The sequence below is a fragment of the Pteropus vampyrus genome, unplaced genomic scaffold (genome assembly GCF_000151845.1).
Source record: "Pteropus vampyrus isolate Shadow unplaced genomic scaffold, Pvam_2.0 Scaffold64, whole genome shotgun sequence".
Taxonomy (NCBI): domain Eukaryota; kingdom Metazoa; phylum Chordata; class Mammalia; order Chiroptera; family Pteropodidae; genus Pteropus; species Pteropus vampyrus.
The window spans coordinates 2,606,201-2,628,540 of NW_011888845.1; the positions used below are offsets into that span (position 1 = coordinate 2,606,201).

The 22,340-nt window shown below is 32.7% G+C and overlaps 1 pseudogene; it reads left to right on the forward strand.

Annotated features, from left to right (window-relative positions):
• LOC105292807 overlaps nucleotides 1-22,340 on the forward strand; it is a 98,153-nt pseudogene that overhangs the window by 8,482 nt on the left and 67,331 nt on the right.

Consider the following 22,340-nt stretch of genomic DNA (forward strand, 5'->3'; position numbering starts at 1 on the left):
AGTGCAGGCTACATCTCATAAGAAAAAACTCATTATTTTTTCCCTATGGTTGCCATTTTCTGGCTAGATAAATCCATCTTTCATATTATATCATGTTATGTTATGTTATGTTATGTTATGTTATGTTATATTATGTTATGTCATATTATAAGAGACAGCATTAAACTCAGTTTAATCCACTAAATTACTTTTTAAATTTGATATCACACTTCATAAAATACTTTGATATCATACTTCATAAAATACCACAGTTGTTTTGCAAAGGTTTCTCAACAATTGAACATTTCAGTAATTCCACTGGTCAATTTTAATAGACATTTTAAAAGCCATGTAATAGAACTGAAAAATTGTTTGCTTTGATAAATGAGTAAAAATAAAGCAGTTAAAGTGGTAGCACATGCAGACACAGTGAGAAAGTCAGTTTCAGTATTACCTAAACATTATTACTGTCAAATAGGAATACAATAACTTATTTTGCAGGGATTTGTCATTTTTATACATTTGAATATACTTGTATAAGTATTCCCTGAAATGTGGAAAGGAGATTGGAAGATGAGACATTTAAATAAATCCTTTCCCAAGTAAGAAATAATAATCACCATAACTACCTAGTTACTTAAAAATGACCACAGATGGACTTTTAGAGAAACAAATCAAAATAATTATACGCACAAGCACAACTTCACAGGTTTAAGTCTTTTTTAAAATAAGGGCATGCATATGTCCTCGGAGGATAAAAACAACACATTTTTATCTATTAATTTTTACATAATTTGTATTCATGCTTTTGTGAAATTTATTTAGCATGTTAGTTAATTGATACTCATAAGTTCCAAGATATGTCATTTCTAAACAACTTTATTAATTTCCTAATAAATTTATACCTAAACCACAGTACATAAGAATCAAGAGCCATCTGAAAAATAATTTCCTATCTTCACTTCCCTCATGTTTTGGAACAAGGAGTTTGTTTCTTATTTGTTTTTCTCATTTTCTCATTGTCAGCAATTCTTGCAGCAGCAACAGCATTAGTCCTAAACTTCTGAAGGATTCATAAAACTGTGAAAATGTTTTGGATTTTGCAAATTAAATAATGTTTTCTAAATATTGAAGATCAAACTGCTGAGAATCAAGAACTACAAGACCAAAGCTAGAGACAGAGGTCATAGTGATACTAGCTAGAGTTTAATATTCTCCTTTTTCAGAAGCCCTGCAATTATTTATAATATTGATGCAGGAATAAAATAAAGGCTGGAGAGAGCCCCTGAAAACCCAAAGAGGAAATTATGGGATTAACTTGCTGCCCTAGGAAGACTCCCTAAGTAAATTGAATCTATATAAGAAAAGACAGTCGAATGTAAAATCCAAACTAAATTTTAGAAGTATTTTTAACTCACTGGAATGCAAGAAAATTTAATTCATTTCTAGTAATAGTCATGACACTCAGCAAAGGTTATTACCACAGCCTTCTGTATCACTGGCAACTGCCCACGTGTGATGATCTAAGCAGATTCTAGTATTCCACACGAACTTGGGGCAAAAATTTTAATGGTATTTTGAAAAATGTACACATTTCATATAAACTTATAAATAGATATAGAATTGTGCATAGTAAGAGTATTAAATGAACCATTCTGAAATATTTGTGCAAATAAATACTCAATATATAAAAAAGAATGTCTCTATTTTTAGTAACTCAGATATTTTATATTGTAAAAGTAGAGAAAAACAATTTGGTATTTAAAAGTTTTAGTAGAATAGAAACTATTTTTAAGAATAGACTAAGAATCATACAAGGATTAAAGCAGTGCCTTTGAAAAAGAAAATCAAGTGTATTTAATACTAGCTGTTAGGGAAGTAAATAATAAAAGATCATTTTGAAGAGCACACCTGTATGAATAAACCATCTATACATTATAATTTGAGGAGAGATTTCTCTTGTAATGTACTATGTAGAAACTAAATCCATTTCTTTTACAAATAAGAAAATAGGAATAGCACAATTATATATTTCACTCTAATTCTCACCTGTTTGTATCATCTAGTTATTTTCCTGACATTAAATAAATTTAAATATAGATTGCATTTTTAAAATATGAAGAATTATCTAAATATATTTTATTCCTATGGAAAATGGGAATTATAACAGTATTTAGCCCATGGTGTTACTATAAGTCAAAAAATAAAATAAAATAAAATAAACTATGTAATGTTCTTAGCACAGTACTTGATACAGAGCAAACACTTAATAAATACCAGTATTATATTTTAAATTAATGCTTCTTTATAAAAATCCAGTTTTCTGTTTGTTTCAACAGGAAAATTTTTCTCCATTTTGTGGCAAAAATTTCTAAGGATGATTTTCTGCAGACACAGAATATTGGAAAGGCCACTAGATTTAGAGTTGTGTTTAGTATTGACAAATATTTTTGGGCACCTGCTATATATTGAGCATAGAAGTGAGCTCCTATTTTAGTTCCTAGAGGCATGTCCCATTAAAACACAATTCTTGGCCTGGAGAACATCACCGTCCCGACAGGAGACAATTTATGTACAGGTAGACCAATAGAATATGATAGAGTATGGCTGACAAGCTGGGCACCATGTTGCCCTTGGGAGGGTCACCTGACCTGGTTAGAAAGGAGACAGGAATAGCCTAAGACTTCACAGTTGAGTTGTAATCTCATTCTGAAGCACTGTGGAGATTGGTAGAAGAGAGGAGAAACATTTTAAGCAGAAAGAGAGCACATTGGTCAAGTATGGAGATACTTGAGTGTGTTCCAACTAATTCACATAGTAGCTCCCAATTTCTGTGCAAACCATTCAACCCTTTGAATAAGTTTTCCTTGCTGTAAGTTGAGAATACCAAAACATGTATTTCTTCTTAATGTGTTTCTTGGAGGGAGGGATTAAGTAAATAATAGGTGTATGAGTATTTTTATACCTTAGAGTCTGGTGAGAGTATTAGTTATAATATTAGTATAATTAGTATTTATTTTTTTAAATTAGTTATTCATTCAATAAATTTACTTATTGAATTGCCACTAAAATATTTCAGGGTCTCTGAGTTCTTTATTTTTGCTACTCATTTCAATATGAACTCATTTGATCTCCACAACTACTTTACAAACAAACTTTACTTGCCCAATATCACACAGCTAGTATTTGATAAAGCATGATTTAAACCCATTAGTCTGCCTTCCCAACTCAAAAGTACAACTCCTGAGCTTACCATCTTGCTATATTATGTCATTGTTATCTATTATTTGACATGCAACATATCTAGTGCCAGGGACAGAGGCATAAATAGAATGGTTCTTGCATTTCGGGCGCACCCTCCCAGTCTTATGGGCACCCAGCTAAGAATGGTGATTAGGATAAGAGCATGATTGGCATTATCAGTTATGGAGGAAGGATATCAGGTCTAGGACAAGGATATAAAAAGGCTTACTTGAGGATGTGAAACAGGGACTGAAACATGAGAGATGTTCTGACAGAATCAGGCAAAGAAATTAAGAAGGACATTTCAGGCAGAAAGCCTAAAGATAAAATGACCAATCATTCATTCCTGTTAGTCTGGGATGGTCCCATTTTAGAATTATTAATAAAAACCACTTTAACTCTCAGCAGTGTCCTGGTTTGGACGATAAATTATATGGCCACCTTACCTGAGGGCAGGGACACAGAGTTGTGAGCAAACATAGTATATTTGGGAAAATATAAGCAATTTATCATGACTAGAATTCAGGATGTGAGATGGGAATTGAATTAGAGAGTTTGGGGATACAGCATGAAGAGCTTGCTCTTCTGATGAGGGGATTTTAAGTTTCATTTGAAGGTAATGGCAAGTCACTAAAAGGTTTTAACTGAAGGAAATAATGTGATTCAATTATGCTTTAAAAGATCACTCTGAGATTCAATTCATACACTGAAGAAAATGTATCCTCACATTGCGAGATTGGATAGAGAAAGGAAAAACCTTCATTCAACACATATTTAATAAGGCTCTACTACATGCTGGCATCATGTTAAATTCTTAGGATACATTAGTGAATAAATTACATTCTGGTGGGGGAAGTCACTGTAACAACAAACATAGTAAATGTAGAGCACAGTAGGAAGGATTGAGATTGTGTTTCAGTTTTAAATAAAGTGACCAGGGAAGGCTTTTAGTTTCATATTTGAGAAAAAACCTAAAGATATCAAGGAAGTTGGCCATTTAGATATTTGAGAGATGTCCCATCTGGAACGAATAGCCAGTGTAAAGACTTTGATGTGAGAGTGTGGCTGGGAATTCCAAAGAACAGAATCAGGCTGGTGTGAATGGAGTAGGGAAAGCAAAGGGTGAAAGAAGATGCCAGAGAGTGGGATTGAGAGCATTTATGACATTGCAGGCCATTTTCAGGAAGTTGAGTTTTATTCCTAGTGATGTGAGGAACCATTGCACACCTTTGAACAGAGGAATGACACTATGACAACTTTGTACAAACTTGCTCTAGCTATACTATGTTGAGAAAAAAATCTGTAGGGGCAAATGGTGGCACATGAAAGACCACTTAGGGCACTATTAAAGGAATCCAGGCCAGAGATGTTGGTCTGTAGGCAAAAGTATCCAGGCAAATGGAAATAATAAAACAAACAAAGATTGTAATTTTATTATCAAACAAGACAGAATTGAGGCCAAAATAAATGAAAGAGAAAGATTTTATCAGGTGAAAGGCCGTACTTTACAGTGAATATATAATGATATTGAAGATCTATGGATCAAATAAAAAAAGAATTCTCCCTATAAACAGACACTACTGGAAACACAGTGAGGAAGTGATAGAATACATTAAAAATAGATTTTACTACTCTTAGTTTGAGAGAGATCAAGTGCATAAATACTATTAAATATATTGGGAAAACTTTTAAAACTATGTCTCAAAATTCAAATACAATAAAGAGGCTGATAAATTTAATACTCTTATTTTAAGTATTTGTATTGTAACAACAAAGTCAAAAGAAAGATGACAAACTAAGAGAATATATTTGCTATATAGATTACAAAGTGGTACTCTCTCTAATTTAGAAAGAATTTATATAATTTGGTGACAAAAATAATCCAAAAGCCTGATAGACAAAAAATGGGCAAAACCCACAAATAAACAATTCACAGAAACATGTTATAAAATTAGCTATGTTTTTAAACGTATGAAAATTTTCTGAATTCTACACACAGTAGGAAAAATAAAATTTAAACTACACTGAAATATTACTTGTGATCTATTAATTGACAAAATTAACTGTCAAATACTTTAGTGTATAATCGTGTTTCTTCAGCTATGAACCAGTTTCAGATCTAGAAATTGATGATTGAAGGAGAGACCCTTGAAGGAGGCCTCTACAATGCTACCTCAAGAAGGTATAGGAAGTATTTCCCCATGAATGAATTAGAGAAGTGTAAGAAGTAGTAGTAGCATCCTCCTCTGTTTATGAACCAGATCTCCTTGGTTCACCTCTGATTTCAATAGTAACAATGGTGGACAGTTCTATGCAAGTCAAGCTTATCTCATATTTACAGCATGAGATCTGACACACTATCTTTCTGCCTCTGCCCCTTCCCCAGTGCCATGGTTATTTGGCCCAAATGCACTTTACTCTGGGGATTCTGGAGTTAATGCTCTTGGGAGTGCCCTCAACCAGTGGGAGATGAGATCCTATTGATTAATTAGTCTTTCAAGCAGACAGTTTTGCAAAACACGCTGTACACATCAGGCTGTTTGACAGTCTGGCCCTGTTGCCCACAGCAGTGAAACTGAAAATGCACTCTTATATTGCATATTCATCTTCCTCTCTGACTCACTTTAGCTTCCTGGGATCATCTCCAAATAGATTACTAATCCTACATTCTTCTTCTCCCCAAACACTCTTTAATATATTGATCTCTTAAGCTACATTTTAGTTGTTGTTGTAGTTTTTTTTTTTTTTTAATTTGAAAAATCTCTTATTGGCTATTACATGGAGTAATTCTTTTAAAGAGGTTTATTCATCTTCCTCATAAAAATGAACATTTCAAGTATAAAATAAAATTGGTTCTACCTGGTGATGACAAATATACTCTTAGCTTTCAGTAAAAATAAGTGTATTATCCTCAACTACAATTTCATCTTGCTATTACCTAACTTGGAATAACTTTTAATATTTATACAGTCTGGTTTCAAATTCTCAAGACATTATCTTATCAGTTCCAAAGCAAATATTACCTTTAAAATCCATTGTCTTCACTTTACCTATGGTTACATTGAGCTTGCTATTACCTATTTCTACTCCACAACATTTTTATTTTCTAAGATCTGTGTCTCAGGAATAAGAATCATAGAAATTAAATTTCCCAGACTCTTTTAGCAGCAGATATCTGGCTTAGATTCTACTAATGGAAAGTCTTTTTTTTAAGATGTGAAAGGCAGCAGTAGAAAAGAATTAAACAACTGCTGTATCACTGCTAGGTATGTGAATTTCAGCAGAAGGCAGACAAGAGGTTCTCGTCTTGGCTCCCTGATATCCTCCTGTACATCTGTTTCTTAGAAGTCTAAGCCAGCTGAGATCACTGACGGTTATCTTCTATGAGTCTCTTGTTCCTGGGTTGCTAGAAAGTCAGTGGCCCTTTACCCTGATTTTCACTTCCCAAGCCCTTTCAAACTGTCTAATTTCCTGTATGAGTCTTTTCTTGGTTGAAATACCTAGGATGTATTTTTGTTTTCCTCAAAAATCTGATTGGTAATAAAGCTTTTTTTTGAAAAATGAAGATCTGCTATTTTACCTTATTCTGTTAAGGTGACTATTGTTGCAATTATCTTACTTATAAAATATTTGGATCATTACTCAATTTTAACAATTTTTCTTTCATTCCTCAGGTTATTTTCTCAGCCAGGGATTTGCAAACTACTGCCTGTAAGCCCAATGCGATCATTCTCATTCATGTATACAGTCTATGGCTACACTTGAATTGCAATATCAGGTTTCTATAGTTGCAACAGAGACTGTGTGGCACAAAACCTGAATGTTTTTACTATCAGGACTTTTACAGAAAAAGTATGCTTACACTGTTCTAGACCAATCAATTTTTGTTAATATGTTATACATTCCTGTATAGTGCAGGAGATGAATTTAATTATATTTATTGTATCACTCTTGTGACAAATTTAATAATAACAAAATCCTTCTGCCCTAAAAGTCTCAGAAATTTGAAGCAGTATATACCAGGAATGGAGAATTATAGGCCAGAAGATAGAAGGCTTCAAAAGTCAATTATGAAGAAGATCTAATGTATATAATGATGATACTAGCTAAGATTAGCTGAGAGCCTCAGAAATGCCAGGCATTGTGTTAGAGCACTTTACAAGCATTAGGCCATGTCATCCTTCCATCACTCTGACATAGTTAAACCAAGAAAATGAGAAGAGAAAATAATATGTTTCCCAAGGTCACATAGCTAATTAGTAACTGGTACCCAACTCAAATTTGACATCAAACTCTGCAGTACACCTATTGTTAATTGTTAAAACACTTGCTATGATAAAGAACAACATATTAGTAAGAGTGTTTTTTACACTACTATATGATATTTTATATTATTTTACAATGAAATCAGAAAGTGAAATTCAATTACTTTTCACTATTAGTCATGCTGCTGACATCACTTACATTCTCTATGTAGTAATCGGGGCTCAAACCCACACTATTGTATCATTTATAACAAAGATTTGGTATGATCCCAGAAAGCTGAAAGAGTATAGTTACCACCCTGTCAGGGCCTTGGCTTGATGTCTCTTCTGACTATACTCATGTATTACATAGGCTGACAGTGTTGGGTGAGTTCATGTGTCTAATTAGAGTAGTCTCATCAATTGGGGGAAAATAAATCAGGGGCTCTATGTCAAAGATTAGTTATATTTGGTGGACACTCCAGGTACAATTTCCTATACTGATAGAAACTTAACATTTTTTCCTTGAAATTGAGAAAGTAATTTCTATAAATGACACCTGAGATCGTTTGAAATGAAATTCAGAAAATCAGAGAACAATCTGGCTGCCTTAACTGCTTGGCTGAAAAACATTGCCTTCTCAGGATTTAGCTCAGGATATGTCCTCGGGGACATATTGTTAGATTTTTGGAGAAGGTGGAATAACATCAGACTAGTGTGATACCACAGGTTTAGAATAGTTTCATGGACATGCAAACTTTTCAGATATTATTATCAACTTTTCAGTACATGAGGGCATTAATGATGCATTTTGAAAATGAGTAAAAAAATCATCAACTTTGTAATCATCAAGATAGTACTCCTATATTTAACACATGCCATCACGTACCCTTTGAAAAAATGCAGTTATGTATAACAACTAATTTTTTTGGACATTTGGATGAATGAGTAAATGATATGGCTAAATCTAAATCTTAGGAAACTCTGGTTACAGGGAACCATTTTCAGAAAACGAATCAATAAATAAAATATTGATAATAGAACTAATTCCAGTCAATAGAATAATTTATTCTCTGGAAGTATCTAGGTCATTTTTATTGAAGCTGCTAGAGATATGTATGATTTCCTCAGCTCCTAAGTAGATGAAGTGCATAATGTAAATTATAAAATTTTTTCTTGTTACTCAACAACATTATTTTTCAGAGGAATTTAGTTTTGTACTCATGAAAGTGACAGAAATTCTTTGCATTTAGTAAGATTATTAAATTGTCAGTATCTAGGGCCATAAGCTCTAACCTTGTTTGTATAACAGTTGGAACACAGGGGCTGTTAATGATTTAAAATCCTTACATTATTCTACCAACTAATTATTCTAAATGCCATATAAAAGATTCTTTCCACTCTCATTGAGCAGATGCACACTTGATTTGCTCTTGTTAGAATTATGCACAGCATAGGAAAAATGTCAAAATTCCAAAAGATAAATTTTATTTTGTTGGATAGAAAACCATTCATCTTAATTATTTTTGACACCTTTTGCATTATGTTATGAGTATCTCAAGAGAGAAAAGAGAGCTCATCTCCTTTAAAAGCAGTTTATTGAGAGTGGCATGCTATTGTCATTATCTAAGAATCCTACACCCTACTTTAAAAATCTAGGAAAATAATAATAAAAAAAGACATAGTTTTAAGAAAATTCATCTATGCAAAGCAAGATTTCATGTCAAATATTTGTAGCTAATAAAGTATTTTTCTTAAATGCATATAAAATACAAAACTGCATTCAACAACTATTTTTCTTAGATACATGTGACATATAACTTGCAAATTGTCAAATTTAAAATAAGAAGTTCTCAAACAATTGTATTTAAATATGAGGTAATCGTATGTATGTTATGGTTAAGACATGACATCCATTGATCTTAGTATTGGAAAATATTCAATTGCCTCCTATCATCATCAATTGTCAGTTTGAAATGGCACACCTATTAGGATGGCACATGATTAGGCATAGTTACAATCACAACTATTTATTCAAGGATCTCTGTCAATGAGAATAAAGAGCAAAGCATGATTAATAGAAGGCAATTGTGAATACACCAGAGGTTAGACTTTTCATAGTGACTAGGTGGGTTAAGTTTACATATCACCTGAAGGTGTGTGAAGAAGGCTAAAGAAAAGACAGTATCAACAGTGAAAGGGACCATTGAAAACATAGTGATCTGAAGCAATTGGGGAGTTTGGGAGGCATGAACAATAAATATGAGTTAGATATCACATCTGACTTAGACAAAAAAATTTCAGAAATAGAATCTGGGAGAAAAGTCAGTTATGTTTATGTGTGTGTGTGTGTGTGTGTGTGTGTGTGTGTGTGTGTGTGTGTGTGTGTGTGTGTATGTGTGTAAATTGAGCAAGATATAAACACACAACTATATCAGAATGCAGAGAAGGGATTTCTGAGGAATAACCCTGAGGTACTATTGATTTCTGTACATGAAATATAAGGATCTTATACTCATTCCTCTTCTTCCTTCTACTCAATTTAGCATGCTCTCAACAAGAATAATTGGCCCAAATATTCTCTATTTTCCTGTAGACTGCTTTTGAAGCCTATAATATCTATTGATCACTACATGAATACCAAACACCTTATTCATATTTTTAGCTTGATTTTAGGACTCCTCATCTTTGCTTTCAAAGTTTTCCTAACTGTGACTGCACATTACTAGCTAACTATATCAGCTCCTGCTCCAATAAATACATGCTAACCAAGTTAAGTGTACCTCTCCCTGCCCCTTCTTGCTGCTGAAGTTGTATTCTTTCCCCACCCGAACCACACAGAACTGCCATGGCCTTTCTTCACCCAGTTCTAGTACCTGCTATGCTTCAAAAATCAGCTTGGCTCTGCCTCCTCAAGAAATACCACATCAATCAGTCCAGTCCATATGAAAATCATAGACGTGTAGAATATCTAAATTCCAGAAATGGAAGGAACATTCAAGAATACCCAGCAACCCAGTCCCGTCAGATACGGGGCAGATACGGGGGGAAAAACCTAAATTTTTTGCAAGATCATAAAGCCAATAATTAGCAGACCTGGTTTTCAAGCAGAGATTTGAGCACAGTGCCTGGGCTCTCCTTAGAAGATCATACAGTCTCCTTTATTAATTAAGTAATAAAAATCATCAAAAATTAGCGAAGAGAAAAAAAGGGCAACCTTTCACTAACTAGATAAGTTCAATTTATACTTAGGTTTTTTCCCCCATATCGACCCAGTGACAGGACTGGGTTGCTGGGTATTCTTGAATGTTATTATAAAGATTCAATGAGAAAATGGAAGCGATTTCTCTATTACAATACCTTACAGACAGTAGGTGTTCAGTAAATGTTATGTAACTAACAGATTGCTTAATTTGCATGCTTTATTTTCCCAACCTGTGTACACTCTTTTAAGGCCTGAGTAGTATTTTTCTTTTCATTGTTTTACTCTCATCAACTAACTCAGTAATTACATATTAAGCACTTAATACACATTTTTCCAATGAATTTAACGTCTCCTTAGTTTTCTTCTTATTATTCTCTTACTTAAGTCTGTTCATAAAGAACATAAAGAATCTGAGAGCTTCTAAGAGAACTACACTTAACAACTGAATACTCATATCAAAAAGTGTAACTAAAAAATCAGGCATTTTACCATCTGAGGAAAATGTATGTGAATACCAAGGATTCATTTAACAATATTCATCAAGAATTTATTTGAAAAACTCTTTGAATTGGTCAACGGGTCTTGCCATTTTTCATTTGCAATATTGGGGAGAATTTTTCTCTGAATATGATATTGTTAAGCATTGGAGTGATTTATAAAATTACATTTTATTAACATTTTTGTTAAATCCTTAAAAGGGAAAAGATTCTTACTTGTTTCTTACACTTCAGTGGTAGAACTTTTGTGTAACTAGACTAACAGTCTTAACAGATTAATGCCAGTTTTGCTACATGGTAGTAACACTACAAAAATATACTGGTAACATTATCGTACAGAATTTTTGTGAATAATTTTGCATGGTATTTCTTTCGGTATTGTTTTGTTACTTTGAATGTATAGCTTGGTATCATAAAATTAATATAATGACCCTATAGAATATGTTATAAAGAAAATAAAGATATTAATTGATCTGCTACAAAAACTTGAAATAGCTATAATTCTGTGTTTAGAAATTGCACCAATATACATGAATACATTGAATAGAGAATAAATAGTAAGTTTCAAAATCAGTAAGTGAAATATTTGATATATTATCCTGTGCTTCTAAATGCACAAATGGCGGCTTAGGTATTTAAAATATGTGGTACTAAGACAGTACCTGAGATTGCAAACATAATGATATGTTTTCTTTTAATGTAGACACTAAATACAACAAAAACTCCTACATTTTAAACCAATGATCAAGACAAAAAAAAAAAAAGTGTCAAATGTAGTTTCACTATCTCATAGAAGGAAAAAGACACTTCTTAGGTTTCTAGTGTCCTTTGTTGCCTCCTTTCAAACATTCTGCTATGTGATACCAAGTGAATTTTTCCCTAAGGTTAAGAATGCATGAGAGACATTTTAAAAATCATAAAGTTCATGGTCTTCCTAGTGTAGTAATAGCTTCAAGATGATTTGAAGCCCAAGAAATTTAAAATAAAAATGGTCAAACATTATTTTTTATTGAGAGAATATTTTCTTCCCCATACCAATTGTCTAACCACTTCTATTTAGTGAAATACTATATGTATTTATAGATACCTAGGCTATGAAAATCTTTTATAATATGCTCTTAGAGTTTCCAATATTTTAGATATCTTTACTTCCACATTGTGGGAAAATTGTCAATAAAGATGTATGCCCTTGATGAGAAAAAGATCATAGCCTCACTAAGAAATTACAAAGAAGAGAACTAACTCTCACAATCCATTAAATCAAGATGTCCTTTCCTAGGCCAAACACCTTGCTATAAATTCTATCCCCATTGTTACTTCCTAGAAAGAACATTTGCTCTCCATCACTACAAGAGCCTCTTCACTATTTATAGTGCTTAAGTCTCTGCCCCTCGCTCTAACATTCATGTCTCTAGGTGTTACTAACCCCCGTTTCTTTAGCCTTTTCTCCTAGGTCTCATTTCTCCAGTTGTTAATCATTTTTATTACTCCTCTTTGGTCTCTTTCCAAATTCTCTTTATCATGACTCAGTTAGGGATGTCAAATGAAACCAACCATGCTAATAAATATTTGACCAGTGCTGGAGTTAAGAAGAAAATGTGTTTAGTGATTTATATAGACACTACTTGCCTGAAGTCTCCTTAGCTAAGGATTAAAGACAATGGAACTTGGAATTCTTGAGGTTTGGTCTTAAAAAGAAAATAATAGGACATTGTAAAACAGTAAGAGCTGAAACGGTGAAACTGATTCAAACTGTGTAAGAGGCAAAACAATGAGAATGAAAGAGAAAGAAAATGTCAACACAATGCCTTATGGACAGAACCAGAAATAAAATGAGAGACTAAGATAAATATCAATAACCAGGATGATAGTGAAATGCAATGGGGGAGAGCTTATAGTTGAAGTATGTTCCTTCATGAACGTCATGAATGAAGCTGGAGTATCTCAGGTTCATCATTATTGGTCATTTGCCTGTTTGTGTAGGTAGACAAGGCAGATGGAATCCAATGTATATTTAAGGCAGATATTATTTCAGTTGTAGCTATAATATATTTGGATTATTCCATATAATAACTGCAGTTTTTTTTTTTCTCTTCATTTGTTAACAACTTGTTTTAAGTTGATTTCCTTGCAATTATTCCACAAAAAATGGCATGGCAAAATTTTGAACTGTGTAAGGGAAATCCTCCATCTCCAAATCTCTCTCAAAGAGACATTTATTCGAGATTTTACCAAAATAAGACATTATTTTACCAATTCAAGACAAACAAAATGATACTTCTCTTCTTGCCTGTCATATGTAAACATGAGGTTAGCAATTTTATCTGTTTTATTCACTATTGTATCCCCAGTACCTTGAACATTGTGGCAGCTCAAAAAACACAGTGGCGGCTCAATAAATGAGTGAACAGTATTTTCCTCTACTTTCCCATCTTGGTGAGTGGTGATGCTCTACCAAGTTAAAGATGCAAGACACATACTTGACAGCCCTGATTCCTATGCCTTATCTTCTTTTTCTTTCGTCATTTTCATAAATGATTTAAGTCTTTCATAAATGTTAACCTATGCCTTAGTCTTTCCATCTAGTCCTTCGACACATCCAGAAATGTCAACTCTTTAATCTGAGCTCTCCTCTTATTTCCTCACATTTGACTTATTTTGTGCCATTTTAACTACTCACCTGATTTACAAAAATTGGCTTAGAACTCCCCTTTCTCACTGCAGATAATTTTCCAAAATGCTATCAAAATAATCAGAGCAGACTTTCTAAAATATAAATATGATTGTCACACATTCCAACTTTAACAGTTTTATCATATTTGAAATTTAGAAAAGCCACCATATCAGCACATGAGCTCCTAGCTATATCTCCAGCTCATTTTCCAGTTTTTCTTTCCTCTAGTCCTATTTTACCATCCCATATGCTATAACCATACAGAGGACTGTAGTCATTAAATATCATTATGCTTTTATATATGCTTTTTTTAAATCCATCTAAAATCTTAATACTTCTTTCTCTTATTTTCTCTAAATTCTCCTATTCAATTAAAATTTTCCTCAGCAGCAGTTAACTCTGTTGACCACACATTTCTGCTTACAACATTTTTTTTTCTCATTTGGAGTTCTAAGAACTTACACTTTCTGACATTTTCTCATACTCCAATAGCAGCTCTTCTGGGTGTCATTTTGGGGTTTCACTTATTCTAATGTTTCATCTATGAAAATATTAAACACTGTGGGTCCCAGGGCCTGGATCTAAATCCTGCTTTTGTTTAATTCTATATTTTCTTTGTGGCATATCTAAATCCAAAGTGTAGTTTCAACTTCCTTTTTTTTCTTTATCTTTTGAGATTTCACTAAATTATATTTGCCAATTAGACATGTGTATTTAACTTGATACATCTTTTTGGATAGCTCTCAGGCACTATCCAAAGATTTAAACTTGTATTCATTTGACTTGTTTTCTTGCACATTTCAACCTTTTAGACATGTAACATTCTCTCAATTACTCATGCAAGAAACTCTGACACTAATTCTTTTTCACCTTACTCCTCTAACTTTTGTCTGTCCCCATGGCCAACACCTCAGTTAAAACACTAGTTTCTCACCCTCTCACCTAGAATTTTAATACCACCTCTTCCAGAGCCAAAGTTAACGTTTAAAAATACATACCTGATTGTGTCACTTCACTTCTCAAATCCTTTCTATGTCTTTCCATTGCTCTTAGTTTGAGAGAAAAATGTGAACATGGCTTATAAGACCTATCTCTAACATTCTACTGCCCAGATCCTTCCTTTTTTATTTTTTTGCTCTTTCGCCTCTCTCCATCTACTTCTTTCAGTTCCTTCATGATACTCATAATTCTATTAATTTGTATTGTTTAGACCAATGTTGAATTTAGAATATATCTCAATTGATTTTCTTTTCCTCCAATAGTCCCTTAGGAACTTACCTCTCCCACTCTCTGGTCTTTGCTCATATAATTTTTCACTCTTTCTTCTGTCACACAGATCCTTTACTATGCCTATCTCCTTCCTCTCCAGGCCTTTGTAGATGTTAGTCCCTTTGTATGAAATATCTTACTTGACATTCTGACTACTTGTTTCTTCTTTCCATCTTAGATATCGACTCAATATCTTTCTCTCAGAGTAGTTCTTTCTGATCATCCAAGCTAGATGGGGCCTCCAACCCCATCCATTCCTTCCTAACATTTTTCTCAGTTGTTTTCCTAACTTGTCACTATGTATTTATGTGTCCACTCACCTGTTTCTTAACTGTCTCCCATCTTAGAGTGAAAGCTACAGGAGGTGAGGGACCATGTCTGTTTTGATTATCATATTGTACAGGCTATTGATATTGGGTTTGGCCAATAAATATTTATTGATTAAATGAATAAATATAGTTTTGTAGTTCCAGATATTAAAGTAAACGTAATATACATTGGCTCTTCTTGCATCCCTAAAATAAACATAATTCAAGCTGTGCAAGGAAAATGTTTTGGTCCCTTTCTCCTGTTCATAAGTTTACAAGCCACATAGACCCTCAGATCATGGCACCAATTTGGAGGGCCCTGGTTTTGCTCTTTATCAGATACTAAGAGCAAAGTTACAGGAAAGTGTGATGTCTTATGTTCTTTGGCATGTTAGACTCTGAGCAAATGGATTGGGTGGCAACCAGCCTGATTTAGACCCTCTCTGGAGTTCCAGGAGACAAGAAATGGGCTGAGGAATGGCAGAGCTACAGTATAGAAAACATTCATGGATTGAGACAATTTTCATAATTAAATCTTAGAAAATTTAAACAAAAAAAATATTACCTGAGTACTTCCACATAAACTTAATGATGTCATTCAGAGTAGGACCATCATTCTCTTTGTATTACACTTGCTAGTAATTCAAAGTTCATCCCCCACAATATACTCTTTCTAGCTAATGCTCATTAAGATAATTCATTTATTTGATATCCTTCTGATGCTTCATATTGGCAAAATATACATCGTGTTATAAAAATGTACTAATTTAAAATAGTTTTAGAGAAAGTTATAGTATATTAAAAATATTCTTCTGAGTCAGGAGAATACCATTTTATGACTTTGAACAAATGACTAACCTTGTTCAGGTCTCAGTTTGACCACTTATAAAGCTTATATTCAATCTTTTTTGTATTTACGATTATTTAATGTTCTAAAAGTAGGCCTGTACCTTTGTTGTATTTTTTATTTACTCTGAGCTGAGAAACTGTTCTCCCAATTTTTGCTGCTCTGCTGTCCATTAACTGGAAAACCTCATGGCATGGTAGTTGGGCCCTGAAGATAGAATGATTTAGAATCAGTTTTCCTATTGTATCTTCCACAGCAATTTTACAGAAACTCTTTCCCCTGTATTAGTTTCCTACTGCTGCTGTCACAAATTATGATAAACTTAGTTGCTAAAAACACACACAGGCACACAATTTTTTCCTCTTATAATTCTGGAGGTCTGAAGTCCAAAATGTGTCAGCATAGCTTCATTTCTTCTGGGGGCTCTGAAGGAGAACCTGTTTTCTTGTATTTTCCAGCTTATATTAGCCACCTACAATCTTCAACTTTTAATTCCTTCTTAATCTTCAAAGTGCACAGTGTAACAACTTCAAATGTCTCTCTCACTCTGATCTCTGTTTTTGTCATCACAGATCATCTTCTGATTCTATTATGACCCTTCTAACCCTCTCTCATAAGGACTCTAATGATTATGGTTGAGTTCACCAGGTAATTCTGAAAAATCTCCCTACAGCAAAATTTGTAATGTAATCACATCTACAGAGCCCCTTTTTGCCATGTAAAGTAACATATTTGCAGGTACCAGTGATTAGGAGACATTAGGACATGGGGTCCATTATTTAGCCGAGAACATTTTTCTTATTTTTTTTCCCCAAATAACCAAACTGGTGAGGGATGCATCTGACAACACAGTGCCAACTCAAAGATAACCTAACCATCATTATTACTTCATCTGTTGTTGATACTCAGTCAAATTACTTCTCTCATTATTTTACTGCTTTTAGTCAGCTGTAAGGCACACAGAACTCCATGTACTATGAAGAGCTTCTGTGGTTGAAGGTCACTATTCATTGAAGTCTGGAATGTTGCTGATATTGCTGATAGTATGTACTATTACCTACCGTAGGTCCAAGAATATCAGTGGCAAACTTTAATTTGTGCTAAATGTCTATATGAACAATAATTGAAGAAATTCCTTAAGTAGAGACATTTGAACACACATGCATGGAGATGAATGTCTTAATTGAGTTCTAGAGTGTATATGACATACATTTCTAATCTAAGCACATATGCCTTACATTAGGATGTTAGGAGTAATTTTCCCTTTTTCTTCACTGAAATCTATATAAAATATTACCCCAGTATTATTTGGATTTTTTTAATGTTCTGTTAATATATTATTTTCTTATTTTTTAAGTGTCTACCTGTATTGGTTGATATATTTATCTCTTTGTGTATCTCACATTGTTTTGGTTCCATGATAGTTTGAACTAAAAAATTGGTTCTATACTATAGCCTTTGTTTCTGTAATAAAGAATTTTTATCTGCATTTATTATCATTTCATATTTTAAATAACAACCCCATTAACTGATTTCTTAGTAGCCCATGTGTTTCTACACTATGCTTTCTAAAATGTATTTTTTAAATGTTCTTTTCACTTTAGATTCTCCATATTCCTTTTCTTAAGCATCCAGATCATTTCGTGATGTCCATTTTGTGTCAAGCATAATGCTTTGATCTGGGGTTTCAGTGGTCTATAAAAAGAATCATATCCACTGCTTTCATGGGGCTTATAACTTAATGAGAAAGAAAGTAGCAAACAAATAATTACATACATCGATATTGTATATGTGCAAAAAGTTACCATTTCTACAAAAGTAAAAATGTTTGAAGTCATGTGCTAGGTCAATTCTTTTGGACATTTCCCAACTACACTGTATCTAGTGCACTTAGCATACAATGAGGGTGATTAAATATTGATGACTGTTCATGAAGGAAGACATTTGCCTATAAAACCATTGGGTAGCTATATACACAAATTTCTAAGAAAACAATACCTTCTTTCAAAATCAACAGTACATAAATACTACACATTCTCGTGTCAACCTGATTCAGAGATTTAGGGCTCAATAGATTTAATTATTTTTAATTAAAGCTCTCTGTTTTCCCTGGACCTTGTTTCCTTCAGGAAGGCATGTTTTCATGACTACCCATGTCTATTATCAACCTTTTACTTTAGAATAAAATAGAGCTTGTAAAATACAATTCAAAGGAGTGTATAATTGTAAAAATGGGAGAACTTCAGGGCTACGTGGTTTATAATGAGCAGGTTACGAAATTGAATGTTTTGTACATGATAGAAATACAGCACAGTAAAAACAAACAAACAAACAAAAAACACCATAATTTGGGAAAAATTCAGCTGCTGTTTCTTGAATTTTATTCACTAAGTGAACTCAGCACTTTGTTGCTTAATTGAGCTCAAGATAAGAATACATAATCTAATGCTAAACCACATTTTGTGACAGGAAACACATTATAATGCCTAACTTACAATTCAAGTTATAAACTACCCAATCATCTGGAGTCATTTTCCTACATGATGAGTCATCTAATTTCCAACTAAAAAAAAAAAAAACAAAAAACAATTTATCTTATAATTTTATTTGTGATGCTTAACAATATTACAGAACATGTAAGTGTTTTCTCTCAGTGCTAAATTCAAAATCGATATAAATCAGATATGTTTGATTTACAAAGTTTTTGTAATAGAGAAAAAAACACAGCTTGTATATCCAATGTTCATATTGTGACAAAGATTTCTTTATATAAGTAAGTAAAAATGTGAAAGGTGAATTATTTTCAATTTAATATATTACTTGATATATAAATATGTAACTGATCACTCATATCTCTAAATATAATATAAATAAATATACTAAAGAAGATTCTCAGTTTTGTTTTATATAGAGAGATTAGATTATTTTTTCATTATTAGGTGGATGGAATATGCCACTCTATTGGCCTCATGCTGTTAAGTATCTATCCTGCTCCCCGTCTGTGCTCTTTCCCAATTTATTCTTCACACAGTAATAAGAAATGTTTTAAAAACATAAACGGTTTCACAGACTTCCCTGCTTACACATCACATTACCTTTACTTTTGCTTATAGAATCTTCATATGGTCCTTGCTTTACTCTCTGGCTTTATCTTATGTCACAAACTCACTTTGTTCATCATGTCTCAGCCTAACAGAGATTTTGTAGTTATTTAAAAATTCCAAAGTCTTTTCAGCCTCAGGGCCTTTGCACAAATCCATTTATTTGCTAGAACATTCTTCTGCTATGGCATGCCTTGTTCCACCAGGTTCTCAGTTTGAATTTCACCTTGCCAGAGTCTTTCTCTCATCAGTCAGCATTGGATAGGTGACTAGATAAAACACAAATGTATGCCCAGAAGTTTTCATTCTCTCTTGTAACTCTTCGAGCTTTTCTGTTATAGGAATTTACTAATTTATTTACTCTATTCACTAAATAAAGAGGGTAGAAAAGTTTGTCTTATTCAATATCCTTAGCTCTAGCACAGTGAATAGCATTTTCAGGTGCTTTATAAAGTCTTATTGGCTACATGACTAAGTGAATGAATGAACGAGAAAGCCTGTTTGCATTTATTCTTTAATGTGCATCATTCACTGTCTCAGAGACAGTGAGAGAACATGCTGCATAAGAGAAATATCCAGGACTATTGTGCAGTTCAGCATGAATATTCCAGCAGATGTAGATGACTGAGGCTTCATGGAGTCAGGGAACATTTTCTATCTTACTGTTTTCAAAAGGAAAACACTATAATTCATATATTATTAATTACAGTCCAGCCTTCACTGACTAAACAGATAGGTTCCAGATGAATACACGAGGAACATTACAGATAAGTGAGTGTCAGATACTTTAGTTGGATCACCCTCAACTCTATCTAATTGCTATTCTTTGAGGCTCTTTAGGGCAGTGTGCATATGCTATAGTGTTCTAGTCCTTGAGTGGGGCATGTTTGAAAATCACTCAGTCAGTCATTGAGGTATTAGTTGAGGAAATCTAGTTTATCGACCAAGACACAGAAATTTGCTTATATATTTATGAATAAAACTTCCTTTGTATGAAAGGACTGTGTAAAGAGAATTGATCTATGCTTAAAAATTATTTTACTGAGAGAAAAGGAGAAAAATTAAAATATAAACATATGGAAGACTCTTCTGCAAAGAGATAAATAAATTCTGCCTGTGGTTTTACAGAAAAATCTTAAATTCTTGCCATTAATGTTAGAATTAGAACCCATAAAAACCCAAGAGTCATCTAGAAGTCTATGGGACTGCAATTAAATCAGAGCAATATCAGCATCCCTGTAATCAACTACTTTGAAATCTCAATACTCGAAAGTAAAGAAATCCGGGATTAATAATACCAAAAGTTAAATCTAATATTTGAATAAAATGTACCTAATACATAAAATAATGAAGTCCCAAAGGGAACCTAAATAGGTCCAAAGGGGATCAGTGCCACTATATGATATTTAGGTGAATTTTCAAAGTAGTTTTTCAAATGTTTATACTTTTCTGTAATCTGAGAAATAGCCGTGGAGCAACAAATCATATACTATCTTAATGATTATTTACTTATAAAATTTTGTATCATAACTCTCACAAACTATTGTACTTCAATTTTTTTAAATATAAATATTGGCTTTTTAAACTTTTGACAGCTTTACACTTCAATTTTAATTGGTAGAATATTAAAGTTTATTTGAATACAATTATGTGTTATATATTTACCACAATCAATTTCAAGTATTTTTTGTTCTATAGGTTTCTTAACTTGGTATGATCATTGCTTCTGAAATGACAATATGCTTTACTAAAATGTGTATTCATGTAGTCATTATAGAAACAATTTTATCTTCAATGTTGAATTCAACTATTTTGCAATAGTATTATCATGATAATACCTAGAGATTATGTTAACTGCAGTTTTTCAAAATATAAACTCAAGCCAATATGAGAAATAATTGATTTTCTATTTAATTATATGATAATAGGGATATAAACCTAGCATTATCAAACTATTTGTAAAAGTATTCTTCTGCTCATGAAGCTAACACCTTAATAATCATCATTTCTCATTTTGTAAATTCAAGAAAAAATTTGTTAATCAAAATAAGAAAAATTAATTTAGAAGAATAATCATTTGATCTCAATGAAAAGTCATGGTTTCCCTATATATAACTTCTGTAACTGCACGTGTCAAATTCTGCCTTTGAATTCAGTCATCTTAAAATTATGTTTAACATAAATTAGATACTATTATTACTTTAGTGTTTTTGTTTTTTATGATTTTTATGTGATTGTGATGTCACTTTGATGCTCATTTTGGATGATAAATATCAACATACATTTGGAAAAAGTAACTCATTTATCTTCGACATTTTTAAGAAAAAAATTCAACATGTTTTTCATTAAACATGCATATTTATGTTTTTAGCACATTATTTTATAAAAGATTTGTTGTAACATTTTAAAAACTATTACAATCAGTAAAATAAATAGTTTTACAACATTCAGTAAAAAAAAAAAAAAAAAAAACTCTTGAGGCAATAGCATTCAGATTCTTATAGCTTGTAAAACAGGATTACCGAAGCCCAATTTCTCAAATACATTCCACATACACCTACCTTATAATTCTTCATGTTTTCTCCTGACAAAATAAAATCCCTCTCCCACCAGCCGAACGAATAGAAGCACTTAGTTGGGCTGAGCGCCTCACATCTAGTACAAACCATTTGGTGAATATGAATCTTTCATGCCATCTTTGAGAGAGAGATATTATTTTGTTGTGTCTAGAAAGGATTAGAAAAAGAGAATTTCTGTCTATCATTTAGTTTTGGCTAGTTGTAAAATTGAAAACTTTTTTCAGTGTCTCACATTACTAGATAAAATTATGGCAGAAGTTAGAAGTACTAAGTGGAAGTTTACAAAATTCAACAATGACTATTAAATAAAAGTACTTTGTTAACACAAATAATCTGCAACAAATTCTAAACTTGATGTGATAACAGGATGAGAGTTTTAAAGTGGGACTGTTTT